Below are 20,755 nucleotides of genomic sequence, written 5' to 3' on the forward strand. Positions count from 1 at the left end.
CAAAGAGCTGCTGCATTAAAAGGATCCCCCGAAAGCCTGAAGAGAACAAGAGCATCAGCGGTTCCTTCCACCTCCCTGTCAGGGACAGGGCCAGGACAACTCCACAGGGTTTTATCATTCATCTCCACAGCCTGTGCCTGTCTCCTACCCACATAAATGTCACAACCATTTTTCAACCAGCCCCAGTGACAGCTATGTGCACACACTGGCCATCCACATCCCTGAAACTTCAGCATCCTCAGTCTCCTCTGAGAAGACCTCAAAGCCCAGCCACCTTCCTGCATGGCCCAAATCAGCTCCCACCAAGATCTCCAGGGGAAATTGCAACAGCAAAAGCTACAAAAGCCCATCAGAATTCATCAGGGAAAGAAGAGACCTGCTCTGCAAAGGACAAGGGAATGGCCAGAGCCTCTGCTCCTGCCAACAAAGAACATGTACCTGAAGGGACACCAGGAAGAAGCAGCAGCCCAAGCTGAAGAACAGCATTGCTGGATCCAACTCTCCTGGCTCAGCCAGGGAGCTGCAAATAGTCAGGAGGAGATGGCTACAAGCTGCCTCTTCTACCTCTTCCCAGCTGTTTTCTGCCTCCTATATCCAAGGTGTGCATCAAGCTCCGTCCCCCAGCCAAGACCCAAACCATAAAAATGTATATGCTAACCAAACAAGATCTCAAGTCCAGTCCTTGATTTAGGTCAAATAGGCATCATCTCACCAGCAGCAACTGCTGTACAGCACCGGGGAGCCTGAGCTGTCTTGAATTTTGCTAGCATGAGTGCTGAGCAGAACCCAGCACAACTGAAATACCTCCCAAGAGGGTCCGTCACAGCTGGGATGGAGCTGCAGACCGCAAGAGCCATGAAAATAACCAGGTTTCTTCCTACATTTCCAACCAACAGGAGAACGTCCCAGAAAGAGTACCAGGCACTTCGTTCGCCACTCCTCAATTTTCTCATTCCTGGTATTTTCCTAGTTACCAGCAGGAGAACCATCTAGAGCTGGACTCTGGTTTTTGGGGGCCTAATTGGTGAGGAGAAAAAAAGAATTAACATAATTACCTTGCCGTGATGTTCAGAACCTGCTTTACAGGGAATAGTATTCTTAGTCCTACAGTTGTTTATAGGGTCTTTAACTCTTCCCTTTTTATAGGGGGGGGGTCTGAAATCTATTTTATTAGGGGAAAAAGATTTGAGTGTATTAGGCAAAGTGCCAGTAGCCATGGTAACCTCGGATTTTTCCATCTTCATTACAAGTTCAAGTAAAACCTTCATATAAAATCTAAATGAAAGGGTACATTATAAGTCCATTTTGAAATGTTTGCCTGGAAGTAAAACTTTGGACTGCATCCTTTTTTCTCCGCTGAACATTCTGGTTCTATGCGGAACACATTTTTCAAGTCAGATTTTTGTTTTCTTTCAAATTTTATTCCGTTTGCTCATACAGGGTGGGTCGTCTAGTGGTTAGAGCAAGGCATCAAGGCAACTGGTTTCCAGTCTCAGTCTGTTCCTGATCGGTCAGGGAGTGTTCCCAATTTTATCCAGGTGACTTGGGCAAATCCTGTCAGCTTTTTTTTTTTTTTTCCTTCCTTACCAGCATAACAATGATGATAGTTACTGTCCTGAGGCTGCACCAGGATTCACTCATTAGCATTGACAAAGATGTCGCTCCCCAGAAGCCCGGCTCATCTCTTTCACTGCATTTTCTCCTGGGTCTGGAAGGCAGACGGAAAGGTTTAGAAGAGGTAGCGGTTAGAGGATGGCATTTATTGTCTGTTTTCTTTTCAAAGAACTTGATTAGGAAGTAGGAAATTAGACTTCCTGGTGTAGATACTGACACAATGTTGTTGCAGGAGATACTCAACATACTTACACAACCCTTTGGTGCCACTTGAGCGGATTGATTCTTGCGCTGTGTTGTCTTAAAGCGCTCTGGTTTCATCCAGTCTTCGGAGGAGGCAAATTCTGCAGCTGCCTTTCATTTCTGGGCACCATCTCACCTATGGCCAGAAAGCCCCAATCATTGCAAGGACTTCCTTCTCAAACAGTCCCCCTAAGTGCACATTGCTGAGCAGCTTCTCTAAGGCTAAACCAGAAGGAGAAATCTCCTCTCCAGCCTCCATCCAGTCCATGCAAGGCAGCCCACCCCAGGGACCCCATGGAGCACCTAGTACTTTGGATTTCCCTGGCAAACATCTTGAGACCTTGTCCATGGGCCGGTCTCAAGGCTGCAGAAACATATGGGCTGATGCACTGCAGGGAAGGAGAATTCTTAGAAAAGCTCTGTACTAATCCCCTCGTATTTCAGCCCATAGATGGGTATTGAGAGCTCAGCCCCTGTGCTGTGGCTGCAGCGCATTTTGTCTGTGCATGGGCTGAGGGTGACTCAAACCGGCATTTCAGTGCTTCATCCCGGCTCCAGCCTAGCTGCAAACCTAGCTGCAAATGCTGTGGGCACAACTCCCACCCACTCACGCTAAAACCATCACTTACATTCTCACATGGGGTTTTATCAGAGCAGCCCCCTGGTCCATGCATTACATGAGCATCTACTCATGCTGGGGCAGCTTTTACCCTAAAGGACCACCGCGTGTGGCTCGGAGGGGCTGGAGCACACTGGCATAGGTGCCAGCAGGCAAGGCAAGGCGAGCTGGAGGCATGCTGTGCTACGTGCCAAGAGCTGCAGGCAGCAGCCAGGGCAGCCGGTGCAGCCGTCCCCCCTGCGCTCCTCACCAGGCAGGGACAGGGCACCAGCCAGCCTTTAGGGCTTTTCATCCTTTCTAATGATGCTGGAAAACATTTTCCACATCTGCCATTAGACTGAAAGGAGACCCTGCTCCTGTTGAATCTGATTTCCCTTCTTCTTTGTTACAGTCAAAACTACAACCTGCTGCCTCCTGGCTGGGCACGTTTGGGGAAGGGGGGAGGGGGTCACAAACAGCGCAGGGGCTTTTGCTTTTTTCGATACATCCTTCCTTCCGCTCTTCGCAATCAATTAGTGGGCAAAGACTTCCGAAAAGCTCTTTCCTCCCTAACCTTTCGCAGCCTGTTGCGATAATGACTCTGGAGAGCTCGACCTGGGCCTTTGCGTGGGGTTCGTTACCTTCCCGGGGCAGCGGAAGGTGACCTTCATCACTCCCTCCTCTTCCTTTCCTACCCCTGCAGCTCGGATGGTCTCAGGGAGGAGGAGGAGGGGTTGAAGCTGCCTCCCTCCCAGCAGATACAGTTTCTCTCCAGTGTCCTCTGACTTTTTTTTTTAATAAAAAGTCAGAGGGTGGTTCTAGAGATAACATAGACCCTGGGAGGTGGAGGGGGGCTGCCCTTAAAAATAATGATTATGATTATGCATACCTTGAATCAAGGCATCAGGAGATGGAGGGAAAAGGGCTTTCTGGTTTTAATTTGTAATTTCTTTCTCTCTCTCGTGAGGCATGCTGCTTTCCAAGCACCAAGCTGCTCCAGCCTCCCCCCAAAACACAGCTTACAACTGAAGGAACTTATTTTACCGGCAGTAGTGGGGTTTTTTTTGGTCCCTCCATGATGCAGACACACAGGTAAGATGTACTAGCAGAAGTTTTCCCTGGCACCTGCAGCTGCTTTCACAGCCTGCCTGCCTGGGGACAGCGTATCATGGGCTTTTCAAGCAACACCTCGTAGAAAAGCATCCCTGCTCCACAGGGCAGCTTTGTGCTGGCTCCCACGCCAGGGGAGCAGGGGGAAGGACTGTGAATATGTCCTCAGACAAGCACATCCCACACAGCATTTACACAAAGTCTTCCCCGAGACCTAACAATACTCCCTAAATCTGGCAAGTGACTCTCCCGTTGCACCAGCATCACAACAAACCTCACTCTCCACTGCTCACCATACCCCACCCCCCAGAGCCACCATCCTTGCTGTGCCACAGGCGACAATGCAGTGGTTTACTGACTCACATCACCATCCCCAAAGCAGCAGCTTTCCAAGTAATTCTTCCTCCTTGAATAAACGAGGGAGCCAGCTCCACCGCAGCACTGCTGCCCACAGAGCAGCTGCACGTGGGGAGATACAGCAAAGGCAGATAAATAGCTGCTAAAACCCATGATTAAGACCATGCAACCCACCAAATGCAACACTTTAAACACACCATCCTGATACAGTCACAGCTGCAGTGATGCAGGTCCTTCTTCAAATGCAAAGTGACCCCCTCAGCCAAACAAGGGGGCTTTTTTTAAAGTTACTGCCAAACTCAGATAATGCAGGAGATGCTTTTCTCCCCAAGCATCACCTGTACCAGGAGGGTGCGAGCAGCCACCTGTGCTTCAGCTCCTCCATGGCTCAGCATCACCCCATTTGCACCCGCAGCACCCCGCACTCGTTTGCTGCCCACTGCAAAGGTGCTGCCCACAATCACAATGGGCTCTCGCACGCTGATGGCAGGTAATCAAAACCATCCCATTCAAACCCAGCTGAGAGCGACTGGAACCACTTTGAGGCGAGAAGCCCATTACTGAGTTATAAACCTCTCCCATCCTCCACGGCAGCCTTTCATAAGGCCAGCTAGAAAAATAATAACTCAAACCCATGTGGTAAGAGGGAGAGAATACGGTGTCTCCAGGTCTTCTTTCGCTATTGTTCCAGCCATAAAATGGATTTATTAAAAAAATCCAGAATTTTATTTCATTTGAATTAAATGTGAATGTGACACCCCTTGCTCCCCACTGAGCATTGCTTAATATTTTTTAAGCTACGAAGTCACAGCTGAGTGCATATGATACAGAAGGCTAGGCTCTCGGTGGCTAAAATAGCCCAGCCTCACTGGTATCAGTGGCTTAGCGTTGATTTACACTAAGTAAAGGCTGGGCATATATGGTGTGTATGTGCAGGCAGTCAGCACGAACAGGTCTTGGCGCAGGCATATTTCTTCCTCCACCATCCACCTTAACACAGAGGTCCCAGTGCCCCTCAGCACATCCCTGCTGCCGTCCCACATCGCCTCTGCCTAGCAAGGATGACAGGAAGAATCAACCCCCTGAGCCACTACCGTGGAATGAAGCCTTTTTTTTCCTCGCCACCTCTAGTTTCAAAAAAATCCCCCCATTTTTGTTCTTATAACTTTTCCCTGCCTTGGCCCAAGGGGGCTGGGGGAAGCTCTCACCTGCTATCTGGAAGAGAGAGCTGCACAGAGCTGTGCCCGTGGCACACTGGCGATACCACGTTCCCGGCAGAGGTAGGCTCCCCCCGGGAACACGCTGCCTGCCTACCTCGGATTCCCAGAAAACACCTGAAATTCACAAAATTCCACTTTTTGCTTCCCCATTTACTCTGCTTGAACCCATTCCACCAGCCTCTCACCCCACTCCAGCAACACCCTTTGGAGGGACGGAATTCCCTTTCACGTAACCAAGAGAATTAAAAATCAAAGTTTTAATCACAGCTTGCCATTAATAACCCCATGGTAGATCCATGCAGGGTCACGGATCTGCCTGGGACTGAGATAACAGCTACAGCTCAGGAAAACCTCGTAACCTCAGGACAAAAAGTCCATCACTACATGGTCTTTTAGGATCACTGATTTTCTGCTGCTTCTCCCCTGAAATCTCATCTCTGGCCACTAGAAGCAGAAGAGAAAGTCAAGAGACAAGCAGAGGACACGGTTCCTACTGCTTTGCCCCCTCCTTCGCCCAAAATCTAATAAAGACGATTAAATTACATGTCTTTTCCTCCCATTGAAATCACCGCACACTGCTCGAATATTAGAGCTCAGGAAATCAGGCACGACAACTTCCCTCGTGAAACTTAAGAAGGCAGAGCAGGGGTCTGGAGCGACAGGCCTGCAAGACTGGGCTGCTCTAATTAAGAAATCACCCTGCTGAGCAGAACCTAATCTAAATAAAATAGAAAAAGGAACTTAGTTCAAAACGCTGCCTCGCGCTCGCCCCCCTCCCCGCCAGCCCACCTCCCCCCATAAGGAACCCATCCAAGTCACAGGGAGTTTTTCTCCTCTGCTCTCTCGGAGGGTGAGGGAGGCTCACACAGAGCCCTGTGTGTGCTTGGGGTGGCCAACTTCCAAAGGAAAAATACACCAGCCATGGATGGCAAAAGGCTGCTATGTTTTTTTTATTGGTGATTTTTTTTTTTTTTAAATGATACTTGGCTTGCTGTTTGCTAAGGAAGGGGGGGTAAAAAAACTCTCTGATGATTACATTGTTGGTATGGCTGGTCAAAACTGGTTTGGGACAGAAAATTGGAGGTTGGATTACTTCTCCCCCTCCCCTGAAAAAGCTCCTGCCTTTTATGGAAAAATGTTGAAAAAATGAATACTAAACAAAAAAAACCCCACCAACTTTTAAAAAAAATTATAGAATTTTAGAACAAAACAGTTCAGCCAAAAATCTCAGCTGATTTGGTCATTCGCCATCTTTTCCCAGAGAAGTTCCTTACGTTCGCATTCACCCCAACAGCTCAGATTCCCCAGATGAAATAAATCTCCCGTGAACCAATATCCCCACCTCCCATGCATCAGCACCGGGGATCAGCCCCCCAGCCTGGACCAGAGATTCAACCATCATCTACTGCGTGTTCAGGTCTCCTCCAGCCCCATTCTCCTCCCCATCACCCGCTTCCCCACGTGGTTTCTCTCCCCCTCTCCCATTTGGAGTAGGTGTCCCATCATGTACGGCAGCTGCTCGGTCCATCAGCTCCTCACATTCATGAATTTCAGGAGCATGAAGTTACTGTGCAAATGGTTATTTAAAAGCTCAGGCACAGAAAGATTTATAGTGATAAACAGAGAAGCACAGACATTCCCGTGTATGTTTTAAAAAAGCACTTACCTGCTTAAAAGGGAAAGTGCTGCTACTTGAAGGTTTCCTGGCCAGACCTGAAAAGTAAATCAAACAAACACTATTTGCATTTATTCATAATTCCCAGCAGACTGTTGTTCTAGGAGCTTTTGACTTGAGTGGAGTTAACCTGACTCGTGCCAGCAGAGGACCACGCTGGCTGAAGATGTTCTCCTAAAGGCATCAGGAACTAGACCAGAACACCAAACCCAAACACTCCAAGTCCATGTGGTGCAGGTAGGCACCAGCTGAAGGATCATGTGGATTGAGAAACCTAAACTAGAGGACATCTCCTTTCCTCCTCCATGTGACATGATGCAACAATGTCAAGCATCACAGATTCAAGTACACACAAGGGCTGCCATTGCCAGCATGTCATTTAGTGTCTGGAAGAACTGGAGCTGTGAAACAGAGAGGAGGACAGAGCCCCGTGCAGCCCACCCAAGCCAGTTCGCTGTCTGCAACACCTGCAGTACCTTGCCCAGTCTTGGGCGACCCCTGTACTAGACAGGCATGGACACACTGGCTTGAGTCCAGTAGAAGACATCAAGAGAGGAGGGGACAAGCTGAGAGAACTGGGTTTGATTGGCCTTAGAAAGGGGGTGAGTTATTGCTGTCTTCAACTGTCTGATTCGAGGGTACAGAGAAGATAGAGCCAGGCTGCTCTTGGACAGGACAGGAGACAGTGGTCACAGGCATTAGGACAAATTGTTTTCACCATCAGGGTGGTCAGATACCATCCTGATGACCACAGAAGTGGTGGGATCTCCATCCTCGTAGATACTCAGACCTCAACTGCACATGCCCTAAGCAGCCCAACATGGGTGGCCCCGCTCTGAGTGGGGTTGGACTGGAGACCTGCAGAGGTCCTTTCCAGCTGAAATTATCTGCAGTTCTGCATCTCTCTGCACACACACCCCCAGTGCTCCCAAGCATCCTTCCAGCCTCCACTTGCTCCCAAGCTTCTGAAGGGACGCAGCATGCTCCCAGGTGTATTACTCTCGCAATTTCTTCTCAAACAGTAAACCCATTTCTCCATAACTCAACTAAAGCGTTAACACTCCTGTTTCAGTTTCTTTTATGACAGCCTCGGGCTTCTGCCAGTTGGGCTCCCCTTGTCACCCAACCCACTCTGCAGCAAATCCCTCAACTCTCTCACAGTGCTGCCTGTTCTCCAGCGGGGCAGGGGCGGGGGGAAGTAAATAAATACACTACAGAAGAATAATATTGGAGTTATTGGCCAACAGAAAATGGCAACGAGCCAGCATCAGCCTCAGGTCCACATTGCACCCACCCCACGTGCCAGACGTGGGTCCAACCTGCTTCGGCCAGAGGAGCTGCCAGGGGTGCAGCAAGGCTGGACAGGGCAGCAGGGCTCTCGGCCGCTTAGCTGTGCTGTTTGTGCCTGTTCTTCAGCCCTCCAGCTATAAAGGGAAAAACTAGGGGCTGGAGTGGAACCCGGTGGCTTTTCTCCTTTCCGTGGTCTCTCCCATTTTTCACAGGGGGCTGCACAAGTCCCACAGCTGCTCCTCCGATTTGGTTTCTTCCCTGTAAAACAGAAAAAGGTTGTTTTAACTTTATCGGCCGTTGTGAGAACGAAACCCACTCGCCAGGTATCAGGTAAGGGATGCCCACTGTTGTATAGAGGGAAAAATAAACTCCTGCCAACATCTGGTTCCCAGTGGGGAGGCGTTATCCCCCACCCCTGCAACGCTGCCCCTGGGCGCAAGCGGCAGCTGCCTTAGGCAGCGATGCTGCTCTGAGATGGCATTGCTGCTCCTCGAGGTGTGACCAGCTACACAGCTGTGGTGCACTGCACCCGGCAAGTAGCACCAAAGGGATAAGGTGCTCCTGCCCTGAAGAGCTTATGGCCTGAGTAGATTTTAGGTATGGGAGTGTGATGACAGATGATTTCTCAGCTTAGCGCTGCATGCGGTATTTTAGCAGATCCGGTGTGAGAAGCATCCTTTACATCTGCTTCTTTCTCTTTTTTTAACAAAACCAACGGGAGACTTTCCCCCCAACACCTACCAATGACAAACTCAAAGGAAATTGTTTTTTCCCTCCACCTCTGATTCATTCACTACCAGTTTCTGTTCATTGTGGTGCTCAGAACAGATCCTTTGGATTCAGCACAGCGCAGATCCAGTGCGATCCCCTGAGGCACTTCAGTAACTGCAGCTCCATCGCTACCGCCCAAGTGAACACGTCAACGCTTACCGCACAGACTCTGCCCACCGCCCCTATCTCACCACTGCTGGGAGTGTCCATAATTATCGTAATTCTTCTTGAATAGATAGGAAACTGAGGCAGAGAGACATGTGACGTATTCTGCCGTGAGCACAAGACATAAGCAGAAATGGAAAATATTTTTTTTGAACCTGAGCCTGTGTTTAACCCCCAGGCCAGGCTTTCCTAGGTGCCCAGGGTCATCCCTCCATTCTGCTAATGAGGACACACATTTCTAACAACTTTAACCTCACTATTTTGCAGAAATAGGTTACACAAAGTGCAGCACTGACAGGCACCATCACTGAGTAAACACCAAGTAACAGATATCAGAAGAAAAGAAAAAATATTCAAAATCTACAAGGAGATATTTAAAAAATCTTGAAGTTCTAAATGTTCATTGCAACTTAAATTCTTCTTAGCCAAAAACATATGCAAGGCCCCAAACTACAACCACCATAAATTTTGTGCTTTATATTACATAAAAGCTTTGCACTTGCACAGTCTATAGTACACTCTGCTGCTTACCTGCACACGGACGACACCAATCTGTATTTTATGTCATTAATAAAGCTTTTATTTTACTTGTATCTTTTCTGAATACCTGCTGAACTTCAGGAAATGAGTCAAACCCTTTAACAAACCAGAGCACACCGGAGAGGAAAGCTCAGTAAGGATGGGAAGGCACCAGGTGACACTCTGCCACCACCATTCCTCCCCCTGGACCCCTGCAGCTCCATCCCTCAGTCCTGCTCCAGAAGACACGCTTAGAGAGAGGATCCAACAGCAATGCTGCTGAAACCCTATGCAGCTATATGGTCTCCTGACAAACTATGGTCTCCTATAGTTCATCCTTTGAACAAGCTAAACTCTCAGCAGGAAAAACTTGATTTACTTCCCATTCCAGGTTGGAGAAAGGTATTAAGAGTCTTTGCATGGGCTGAAGATAATACAGGCAGGCCAGGAACAGCGGGAAGGCACACATGCTGCACTTACACACATAGACACACACATAGAGGCATACACATACCTACACACCCGAGGGTTTACGCGAAGCCATTCCAAAGTCATGCTTTTCCTTTTCATCCTCTTCATCTGTGGTGGGGATCCCAGGGCTCCTCTGCAGACCATGGACATCCAGCCTCCCCGGAGCAACACGGGGCTGTCACAGGGACCATGTCCCTGCAGTGCTACAGAAACCCTCGTGTTCACCGGTGAGTTTGCAGCTCAGAGCACGCTGCAGCAAGCCACGCAAGCACGCCAGGTGGAGGCATGGCCGATATTTGCTCCTTAGCAAGAAAGCACCTGTGCTGCTCACGTGGACTGCCTGGCCCACCTCAAAGGACAAGTTGCCCCAAAGACCCCATTCAGGACCAGCTTCCCCGCCCCCCCTCCCCCCGCCTCTGTCTTCAACTTTGCTTTCTGCAATGCCAGAGCTCCCCAGAGAGCAGGGACCACCGAGCCGCAGCCCTGGCACCCCACCACAGTGCAGCAGGGACGAGCAGCTAGCTGGCGGCTGCCGGCAAGGAAATGAGGCTGAGCGCACTCCCATCTCATCTTTTATACTGCTTTGTTTATAAGTTGTTGGCCTGTTTCAGGAGGCAGCGGCAGCGAGCGGGCACACGCAGGGAATGGAGAAGATGATGGGTTTTAGCAAGAGTCCAAGGACACCTTTTCTTAAGCTTCATTCATAGAGGCAGGCGCGGTACAACAGCCCAGCAATTGTTCTCTTGAACATCACTTTCCCATGGAGGCCACTGACAAAAACCTCCCCTCACGGGTATGTGTGGAAGGCAGGACGTTTTATTATTTTTCTAAGGATTTTTTTTTTTTTTTTTAACCACACTGCCCTGCAAATATCTCCAGAGAAATTCCACCACGCACAGACAAGGATTATTTCCACTCCCCTCCTCCCAGCTCTTCCTTCTCTCCTTTGCTTTTCCTTTCTCTCCTTCTTCCTCTCTCTTCCCTTCTTCTCGCGGCTGGAACAATTTGGCTCTGTTCACCTGCATTCCTGCGGGCCCGCTCCTCGGGCTGCCCACGCCAGGCTCGCTCCGTGCACGGGGGACGCACAAGCTCTGCATTCAGGCAGGGGTGGGCAGGAAAGCGAATCTAATGTACTTGGGGATTGTTGTGCCATCAACTTAATACCTGCGCAGGGAAAACAAAGGCGCTTTAGAGAAGTTACTTCGATGCTGTGACCCTTCCCCCAGCCCTGAGGAACCCAAGAGATAACAAAAGCTGAAAGAAAAGGCACAAACATAATTAAAACTACCCAAGCGATTTCTGCAGGTATTATAGATGATGATAGCCCAGAGGATAACAGTATTCCTGGTATTATTAACATCCATTGGCACGAAGGGACAAGCGGTTTGCTTGCTTTTTTTAAGCTCTTCAATTATTTTGGAGGGGGAATAAAACATTCCTTTTTGGAAGGGAAAGCAGGGTGCAGTTGGAGCCAGGAGCGGTGCTGAGCCCAGGCTCTGCCGTGCTTTCTGCGTGCAGAGCTGCGGCGATGGGACAGGCATCCCTGGGGGCACAGCCACCCCATCCCCCCCCTCCCCCCTCCAGACCACTCCAACCCACGGGCTGGATGTGCCCAGGAGGTGCCGAGGTTCTCCTCTGCCCGCTCAGGAGTTCAAACCCATCTGGCATGGCTCGGCTCTCCATCCCACGAGTGTGTTGAGTGAAAAGCATGGTTAATTCTTCTGCTGCGGCTGGTTTCTTCTTGCCTGCAGTGTCGTGTCTGCTGATGCAACCCTGGCTGAGGCAGAGCGAGGTTGAGCAAAGCTAGACAGGTGCAAGGGATTAACGTCCCGGGCAATCCTTTTGTTCACATGAAACAATTTCAGGCTCTTGGCTAATGAAGTCCAGAATCGGGCTATTCATCTCTCTGCCCATAGCAACGCTCTCTTAATCAGGCTAACTGATTCCCAAACCTGGGCTTGCAGCACAAGTGAGCATCCCCTCCTTCCCTACCAGCACATGCCATCAGTTGGGACGTCCCTGAGCACCGTGCCACGGCAGCCAGCCAAACACTAGCCCTCTCCTTCCCTTGGCTTCAGCCACTTTGCCAGCCCTGCTCCCACTGCTATCACAGACATGTTCCGTGGAGTTTAACTATTGACCTAAAGACAATTCAGTTCAAAAAGTTCAGTTCCTTGGGGAAAGTGCTTGTCCAGCATTCCTGGCCCATCGTACATGCTCAAGCAAGCCAGGTCCCTGTGCTGTGACCGAGCAGACCGCAGCTATCACAGGCTGGACTCAATGATCCTCATGGGTCCTTTCCAGTTTGAGAGACCCTATGACCCCAATATGCGATTTTTGCCATCAGCACTGCTGATACACCACATCGCTTTGATACAGGTGGGAAAGGCAGCAGCAAGACCCAGTGGAGAAGGCTCCCCAGGCTGGCCCAGATGGGTTGTTTTGGCAGGATGGCTCCAAGCCAAACAACCATGACCGGTGAAGGTGAGAAAACGGTGTCAGGAGCATCACAGAAATGGAATTTTCCTGAGAAATCACAGAAATGTTTGCAAAGAGTTTTTGACCCCAGTCTATTACTAGATAGAGCCAAATTCCATCCTATTCCCATTGCATAATATAATTAATAGTAATACAAGCTCTGCCGTTATGCAAGAAAACTGGGGGCACTTTCTGTTCCAGTTTCATCTTGCCTTAATCACTGCTTTCTTGCATCGGAGTTAACAGTGTCTCCTCGCTCTGCACTCAGTGTAACCTCATTAAGCAAAAGCATAAAGTCTATGTTATTTATTTATTCCACATGATAAAACCAGGATATTACTCACTGTGATAACACGGGTTAATTTTCACTGAAGCCTCTCTTGGCAAACTTTTAATACAATGAATAACACCCCTATCAGATCCGAGATAAAAGGCTGTCATATTGTAACCTCATTTCAGCCTTTGTCCCAGTAAAGCTACACTTCAAGGTGCTGTAATTACGTTCCACTGATTTTTTTCTTAATTGTTACTCATAAAAAACAAAGCATAAAATTAAATTAGTTCAATGTTACTTAGCACGAGCTTTGTCCAAAGCCAGAGCCCACGTCAGACTGAGAATGGCTGTGTTAAACTCTGCTGCCAATGCACCTCTCTGCTGGCCCTTGAGTTTGAAATTAGGTGGACAGCAGCTGGGGTAAGTGGGATAAATATATTTACCCATCCCCTTCTGCCGGCGCAGGAGGGTGCAAGCAGAGCTAGGGGCAGCCCTTGGCCATCTGAGCCCCCAAAGCTGCACCCAGAGCAGGTACCCAGAGCATCCTGCTACTAATGGGAGAAACAAGGGAGAGAGAAAAAAGAACTGACAGCTGTTAATCTGAGCAATTCGCATCAAAAGTAAAAGAGGATAAATCCTTTACAGTCTGGGGGGAAAAATATGCAATGGTCACAGATTAGAGTTACCATTTTGACTCGCCCCAGCTGAAGTCTCATTGCAACGCTAGAGACCCAAAACGAGCCTTTCATCCCATGCGAGGCTGCTTTAGTCCCAGCAGAGCCCAACACTGCTTCTGGGGCAAATGTGAGCAATATGAGCAGTGCAGTTAACGGTTTCTGGAAGGCTGGATCAGCTTCATTGACCTCAGATCACTCCTCCTGCCTTTATATTCTACCAGCGTAATCCAGTAGAGAAACGGCCACATGATTCAAGGGCAATGGTGTTATTTTAAAATTAGAAGAGGCCTCAAATAAGCTATTCCATGAATTCGTTTTGCAAGTTTACCTTTTTTTTTTTTTTTTTATAATATCTAGGATAGCAACGCGGTAAAAAGTCTACGCAAGAGATGGCATGAAGCATGCTATTAAACCAGGGAAGCCTTCGCGAGGTGTCAGAGCCATGATAAGTCCTGTTTAAACTTTACCCAGAGCTAAACACCAAGTGTCAACACGAGCCGCTGCCCAAGCTCTCTGATCAGGCCAGGCAGACATCCAATCAGGAGTATAAATCAAAGCCCAGACACATCCAAGTGAGACTGGAGTGTTTAACTCTACAATTCCCATCTGACCAGGCCTTTCCCAGCAGGTTACCCACAGCCAGGTCTCTCCCCAGACATTTATTTATATAAGAAACCCATCTGTACGCATTATTTTTATATTTATTTTCCCCTGGTAGGCACAGACACAAAGCAAATGCTCCGCAGGGTACACGGTGTACCAGCCCAGCAGCATCCACGGGGACTGCTGGTAGACGTTGTATTTGCTTTTCCTCCCACCCCATCTCCCCACCACCAACGCTGCTGGCCCCAGGAATCAGCTTCTGTCGGTGGTTCAAAATTGCAAATAACAGGAGGGAAAAGCCTGATCTCATCAAGTGGGAAAGGGGAGGGAGGGTCACACTTTAGCTTGGGGGTCATCGGGCTCCCTCCACATCACCCTTCCTCCCCCTTATATTCCCCATATAATATGGGGCATAATAATAAGCAGCACAGCAGGGAGGTGCTCTCCTTTCAGGAACTCTTTTAAAAAAACCCAAATGCCACTTTCTTAAACTCCCTCACAGCCCACCGTCACCTACAAGACCAGGCACCCACTGCCAAGGACGGCAGGACATCCCGGCTGCCAACAACGCATGCCTTTGGGAGCTGTTGGCCACAGCAGTCGCCAAATGTTTGCTTCCAGGAGTGGCTTTTGCAGTTTTCCCTGCCCATCCTGGTGCCTGGAGGAGGAGGGGGACCCACTCCCGCAGCCACCCACACTGTCACCCTGCAGCCACCCACACCATCACCCCGCAGCCACCCACACCATCACCCCGCAGCCCTGCTCTGGCACGCGCCCGTGTGTCAGCATCCATGTACCTTAACACGTGAACGTCTCTCGAGCTGACAATCTGTCTGCTGAGCTCACTAAGCTTCCTATTAGGTCTTCAAGTGATGTAACTCATAATTAAAAACCCATGTCAATATTCTGAGAACCTTCTTTTTTTCCAGATTGGACAAAAGAAAGGTTAAAAAACACCATCTGTCATGGTAATTTTTTTTCATATTTCTCTGTCCTTTCCTTCGTTCAAGGGAAGCGGGGAGGGGAGAATGTTCATTTGAAGCTTGCAACATGTTTTATTAATTGATGGCAAATAATCCTAAGATAAAGTGCACAATAAAGTTTTTAATGAGAACATATGGTGGGGAAAATTGATAGGACAGAGCCTTTGAAGGTTTCCTTGTGGGTGCAGTTACAAGAGGAATGAGCAAAGGCTTGCACGGGGGAGCCTGAACACTCCTCAAAGGGAGACCAAGGCAAGGGGCAGGGGGGATCGCTGCCACTGCCAGCCAGGTACCAAGTGCTCCAGCTAGACCCGGTCCCCAAAGCCATGCCCCAAAACCCGACGGCTCACTGCCGGTCTAAACACAAAACCATTTAAGCTTTCTAAATTCACCTGTGACTTTGATCCGTGCCGGGTGTCCTGGTGCCACTGGCTCCAGGGATGCTCCTTCACATCAGCTGGGTAGGAACAGGCTTAAGCTAAAGTGAAATCAGCTGCTCATAAAGAGCAAGTGGCTCAGGAGTTTATGCCCATTTGGCCACCTTAATTAAACAAGAGTGAGTTTGCACAGGGATGCAGGCTTGCTTTCATTTGCTGTAAAGCTAACAGACCCCATCCTGGAATGACTTTGGTAAAACCAGGAGGAAAAAAAATCTTGTGTTTTCACATTACTTCCTGCTAAACCCCACGGACGACCTTTTGCTTCTCCATAACCTGTTCTCTGCAAAGCCATACTACACTGAGATGATGCAACAAGGACATGGGACACCTGAACCGTGCCCTGTACCCAGCACCCTGCACAGCATCCCCTGCCCCTCCTTGCCTCCCTCGCTGTAAAACTGCCATTAAACAGCAGCCACTTCAGGCTCCACCCTGAGAAAGGGAGCGAAGCCTGAGCCAAAAGGAAATGCCCAAAAGCACATCAGGAGCTGTCTACCATGAAGTGTTTTTTCTTAATAATGTAATTCATTTATTTTAGATTTATTAGCAGCACCCAGCTGTGCTGCAGACACATTCACAAAAACCAGGGAACGCGACGGGAGTGGGGGGGTATTTAAAGCAACATCTGTGACAAAAATAAATAAAAATTACCTCCCAAGAGGTAACCTGATCCCCAAGCAGCCGTATCCACTAAATATGGGATTCTTCCAGGGACGAAGTGACTTAGGAGCACAGGTCCCCAGCTGATTTCTAGAGGACTTGTGCTTACTTCGGCATCTCCAAATATCCCATTCTAACGCATGTCCATAAACAGTTACACCCTCCAAACCAAACACACCCTGGCCCTTAATCCACCACTCCCAGAGGAGCCTGAGAAAACAGCCGAGTCTTGCAGGGTATGATGAGAATTAGCTCATGTAGCCAAGTGCTCCCCACCACGCACCAGCATGTTTCAGCACTCGTGAACCAGTTCTATGTCAACGAAGGCCAACCCCTGCCCTGGCCGTGCCGGCCTGCTGGGGATAATACCTTCAAAACACGGGAGATTCACCACACGTGCTTTGGGAAGGAATTTTGCCTTGTACCCCACAGCAAGACACAGCTCCGGGTGATTCAACACCTTTAGCAACTCCTCAAGCCCCATCATGGGATGCGGATGCACAAACAGCCCCAAGGATCTGGGCTCAGGCTGGTGCTGGAGGCTGACCCCAGATTTCATCAAACAGTCACTTTAGAATATAATTAATTCCTTCATTAAATGGAAGTAAAGAAATGAAAAGGCATCTGGCTTTCACACCGTTCATGTTCACATAGAGAAGTGGCTTGCGTCCACCAAAATCCAGCTTTCAGGTAGGAAAAAAATCAGGATTCACACGGTTCCAGGAGCTGGAGCTTTAAAGAAAATATCCTCGGAGTGGAGAGCCTGGTGCTTTTCCAGCCTGTTGATATTTCTTGGCCCCATTTGATTCAGTCATGAGACCTGGCCGGGGCACCTCGGGTCAGGAGCTGGAAGTGCCAGTTTGCATCTGTAACCCATTAACCACAGGCAGATACAGATACTGAAAGAACTTCGATTTAAAAACATAATAGCTGCAAAATAAGATGCCTTGCACCTGGACTTCACAGGTTTTGCCAGTCGTTCGGGACTCCTGCCTAACACTTTTAAGACCCTGATGAGATGGACAAACAGTTCTGGACCAGGAACACACTGACTGCTTATAAATGCAGATATTTTTCAGTAGCACACAATAGAGGGTGCTTCCATTTTCCAGCAACCAGCCCTATTGCCCTTCAGGGGAGCAATGAAAACCAGATCTTTTGAAGATATGATCCCAAAACAGCCATCACGCCCCACCTGCGCTGGGTGGTCCTACAAGCTCCTGCCCTGGGCAGCGCAGGAGGACCTCCAGCGTCCCAGCCCCGGCTGGTCCCTGGATCCCGACCCAGCAGGATTCCTCTCGTTCTTCACATGGACTTTCACACTCAAACCAAACATGGGAGAGGAGCTGCCAGGAGCACGAGCAGGTGGTGGTAGTGCCCGGGGGAGGACGGGCAGGCTCAGCCAGCCCTGGCGACTTTCCCACACTTTCCATGATCCCTTTTTATCGGCACTGTGACAAAAGATGTCAAGGACTTCCTAACAGTGCCAAAGGTGCCTCTCTGGCCTTATGGGGTGGCACTGGGGAGAACTTGCCTTCCTACAAGGGGTCCCTCTTTGACCCAGCAGCTGGATCCAGGGCAGCTCTGGGGCCCGACATGGGGGAACACCTCGGTGCCATCCTCGGGAGCAAAATACTCCAAAAAAGCCCCACAGCCAGCAGCCCCCCCTTACTGTCCAACCCACCGGCACCAGCTCCTGCAAAACAGCCCCAGGGCAGAGAAAAAGTTCCCCCACATATGAGGGGGTGAGCAGCAGTAACAGGAGGGGTAACAGCAAACAAAAGCTCTTTGGACACTTAAACAGGCTCAGGACCCCATCGGGACCCCAGGACCATGGCGGTACAGCCCCGGGAGGAGTGTCTGCAAAGTGCCCAAATACCTGCATGGCCCCTGTTTCAGCAAAAGGCTTTTGGAGGGGCCCGGCTGGCTATCAGTTTGTTTAACGCAGTATCCTGGGAGAAGCAGAGACACCTCCCCGAGCCAACAGTTCCAGCAACTGACCCTTCATCACACCCCATCCTCCTCCTCACCCTCTTCTGCACATGCAGCCTCTTCCCACGGCTGTGCTCCCTCTCCCTGTTCGTTTCTAGTGGGATCTCCAGCTTTTTGCAGCAGGTCTTGAAGGAAAAGTCAAAACGAAAAGCCTGGCAGTGGCAGGAGGATGATGAAGGTTTAAAGGGAGGGAACTTCTTGGAGGAACAGGGGGTTACTTGCTTGGAGAGCCGTATGCCCACCTCCGCCCTTCCTCCCTGCCAGTTCCTCGCTGTTTACCAAAAGGCACAGACCAACCCAGACCCGCACAATATTCACCAGTTCCCATGCACCTACTTCCAATAGCCTGCTCTTCATCCCTGCCAGGTAAACTCCTGGGACACAGGCAGGATAGAAAGAAAGTTTTTTCTTATGGCAGCTCCTAAAATTAAGACTCACAGAACAAAAAGGCAAAACAACAAAAAAAAAAAAAGGCAAGAAACTGCGTAAAAATATTTGCAACATTTATCTTAAAGCACTACTGGAACAAAAGGCATCAGTAGTGAACTCGGGTCTTGCCCACAGCACTCGAAAACTGGCCAGTTCCATTAACACTGTAAAGGCAACATGCAAGCGTCTGTACATATTATTTTTTTTCCACATAAGGATACATATATAATGTTTCCCACAGAACTTTGGACTAAATGGAAAGTTGGGCTAGGAATCCTATGAGAAGAGAACAGAATTTCCCAGGAGATTTCCATACTTCCTCCCGGCGCTCAGGCCGGAAAGCTGGTGCTGTGAGAATTGTCCTTCTCTGGGTGATTTGGCCCATCCTCTTCCAGTGCCAAACAACCTGGGGCCAAACGGATGGGAAACATCAGATCACCTCTGTTTTTTTAATTAAAAAAAAAAATGATGTAAATATTGTTCAAAATTTGGATAGAAGTTCAGACTAGAGAAGCCATTTTCAAACGGGGAGTCTGCAATCGGACACGGGCTGTGAAGTTATCCGAGCCTGAGGTTGCTCCAAAATGACTTTGCTTTGCCATGGGACCCACAGGCAGAAATCCCAAGCCACCGATGCAACCCTGACCAGGCACCCTTTGGAAAATGGGACTTCAGCTCTTTGGAGGACACCTTGTTGACATTTGTTCAACAATGAGGCATCCACCTTTGGCATAAAAATATTCTATCCAAGGGAGAGAGAGGGGGATCAGCAGGTTTTCGAGGAAAAAAAAAAAAAACAACCAACTTTCCTCACTTCATGGCTTGATCCTCCCCAGGACTGGGGGGGTGAGGCCATTCCACCTGCATTCTTTGGGACAGAAATACTACATACAGTGAAACTTCGCTACTAAAAAAAAATATTTTCATTGTTTCTTAAGTTGGGCTAAAGACACTTTTCCTTATTGGCTGGTGTATTAAAGAAGCAATCATAAATCTTACCTAATTTTTAGAAAGCAAGGCTCTGTAAAGAAGATGGAAATGCAACATGCAGCCCTGTCATACTTGGTTACTGTCCCCATCAGTAGCCCATCCAAAAAGAGCCCCAGGAGGCCAACAATTTGCCCTAAGCCAAAGAAAAATTAATTTGTGACTTCAGAACTTCAGGCAGACTAGGAAAAATGACGGCTTTAATTTTTTGCAGACCTATAATAACGAACCGCTTTCTGTTCAGTCACAGACAGAAACCTGCAGAAAATGCTTTGCCCATCTGCTGCATCCCACAGAGCAACACAGCATCTGTAATTCTTTTTTTCTGTCTAGAGACTAGATGGCAGGTCCTTGGGAATCTCATTGCATCGCTATGTGTGTGGAGCAGTACAGGCAATGATGCCAAAAAAATCCGGTTTCTAAAGAGATAGAAAATAAGGACTGGGTACCAGCTTAAAAGCAAACAGAAAACAAGATGTGTGGATGTCCCTCAGTTCCAAACATCCACACTACTACATAAACAAACCCCACCAAAACTATCTGACCTTGCACCATGGATAAGGTTTCCCCAGATCTGTCGCCTCTGCTGCTGATTTTGCCCTGATTATCACCAAATGCCAAACCCATTTCTTTACAGTAGCTTTTTCAAACCTGACTGCTTCCAAGTGGAAACCAAATTCAGCCACAGTCCCATCACCACCCAACACCCACATAGGGATCTTCTCTGTACAAGTCCTTCCAATTCAGAAAATACAAATCTTAAGGGAAAACACCAAGGAAGGATCTGAGGAGCTGGGCTGGGGCTTTTTCTGACTTCAAACCCTTGAGGTCTCACCTTTGTGAAGAAAGAGCATTGCCCACACCCAACTCTGTGCACAAAACCAGCCCTGTGCGCTCAGCAGCGGTAACTCACCCACATTTTGGACAGTAATTAGCACCGTGTGTGTCCTCCCCCCACCCCTGCCCACGCTCAAGGAGGCCTCAGGTCGGCAGGGAGGAGGTGGGAAGGGAAAGGAGGGGTGTTCAGAGTGAATTTCAGACTTTCGCATCCCCTCTCCAGATGTGCCGGGTAAGCAGCCGGGAGTGGAATCTGACCCCGGAGGAAGGGATTTAAGACATGATTTAGCAGTTTACCTCCAACGTTTGTCCTGAATTTTTTACGGAGCGGTTCGAAGTCAAGCTGAGAAGTTTCTCAAGCC

At 49.0% G+C, this 20,755-nt stretch overlaps 1 long non-coding RNA gene across 1 annotated transcript in view; it reads right to left on the bottom strand.

Moving 5' to 3' along the window:
• LOC121082533 overlaps positions 1 to 20,755 on the bottom strand; it is a 36,183-nt gene continuing 15,428 nt past the window's right edge. The window contains exons 3-8 of the long non-coding RNA XR_005826055.1: positions 10,077 to 11,197; positions 8,112 to 8,365; positions 6,809 to 6,855; positions 1,867 to 1,993; positions 1,588 to 1,708; positions 1 to 1,017 (exon numbers count right to left, since the gene is read on the bottom strand). This is a non-coding gene — a long non-coding RNA (uncharacterized LOC121082533). The remainder of the gene's footprint in view (positions 1,018 to 1,587; positions 1,709 to 1,866; positions 1,994 to 6,808; positions 6,856 to 8,111; positions 8,366 to 10,076; positions 11,198 to 20,755) is intronic.

The sequence above is a fragment of the Falco naumanni genome, chromosome 1 (genome assembly GCF_017639655.2).
Source record: "Falco naumanni isolate bFalNau1 chromosome 1, bFalNau1.pat, whole genome shotgun sequence".
In the NCBI taxonomy this organism is placed as follows: domain Eukaryota; kingdom Metazoa; phylum Chordata; class Aves; order Falconiformes; family Falconidae; genus Falco; species Falco naumanni.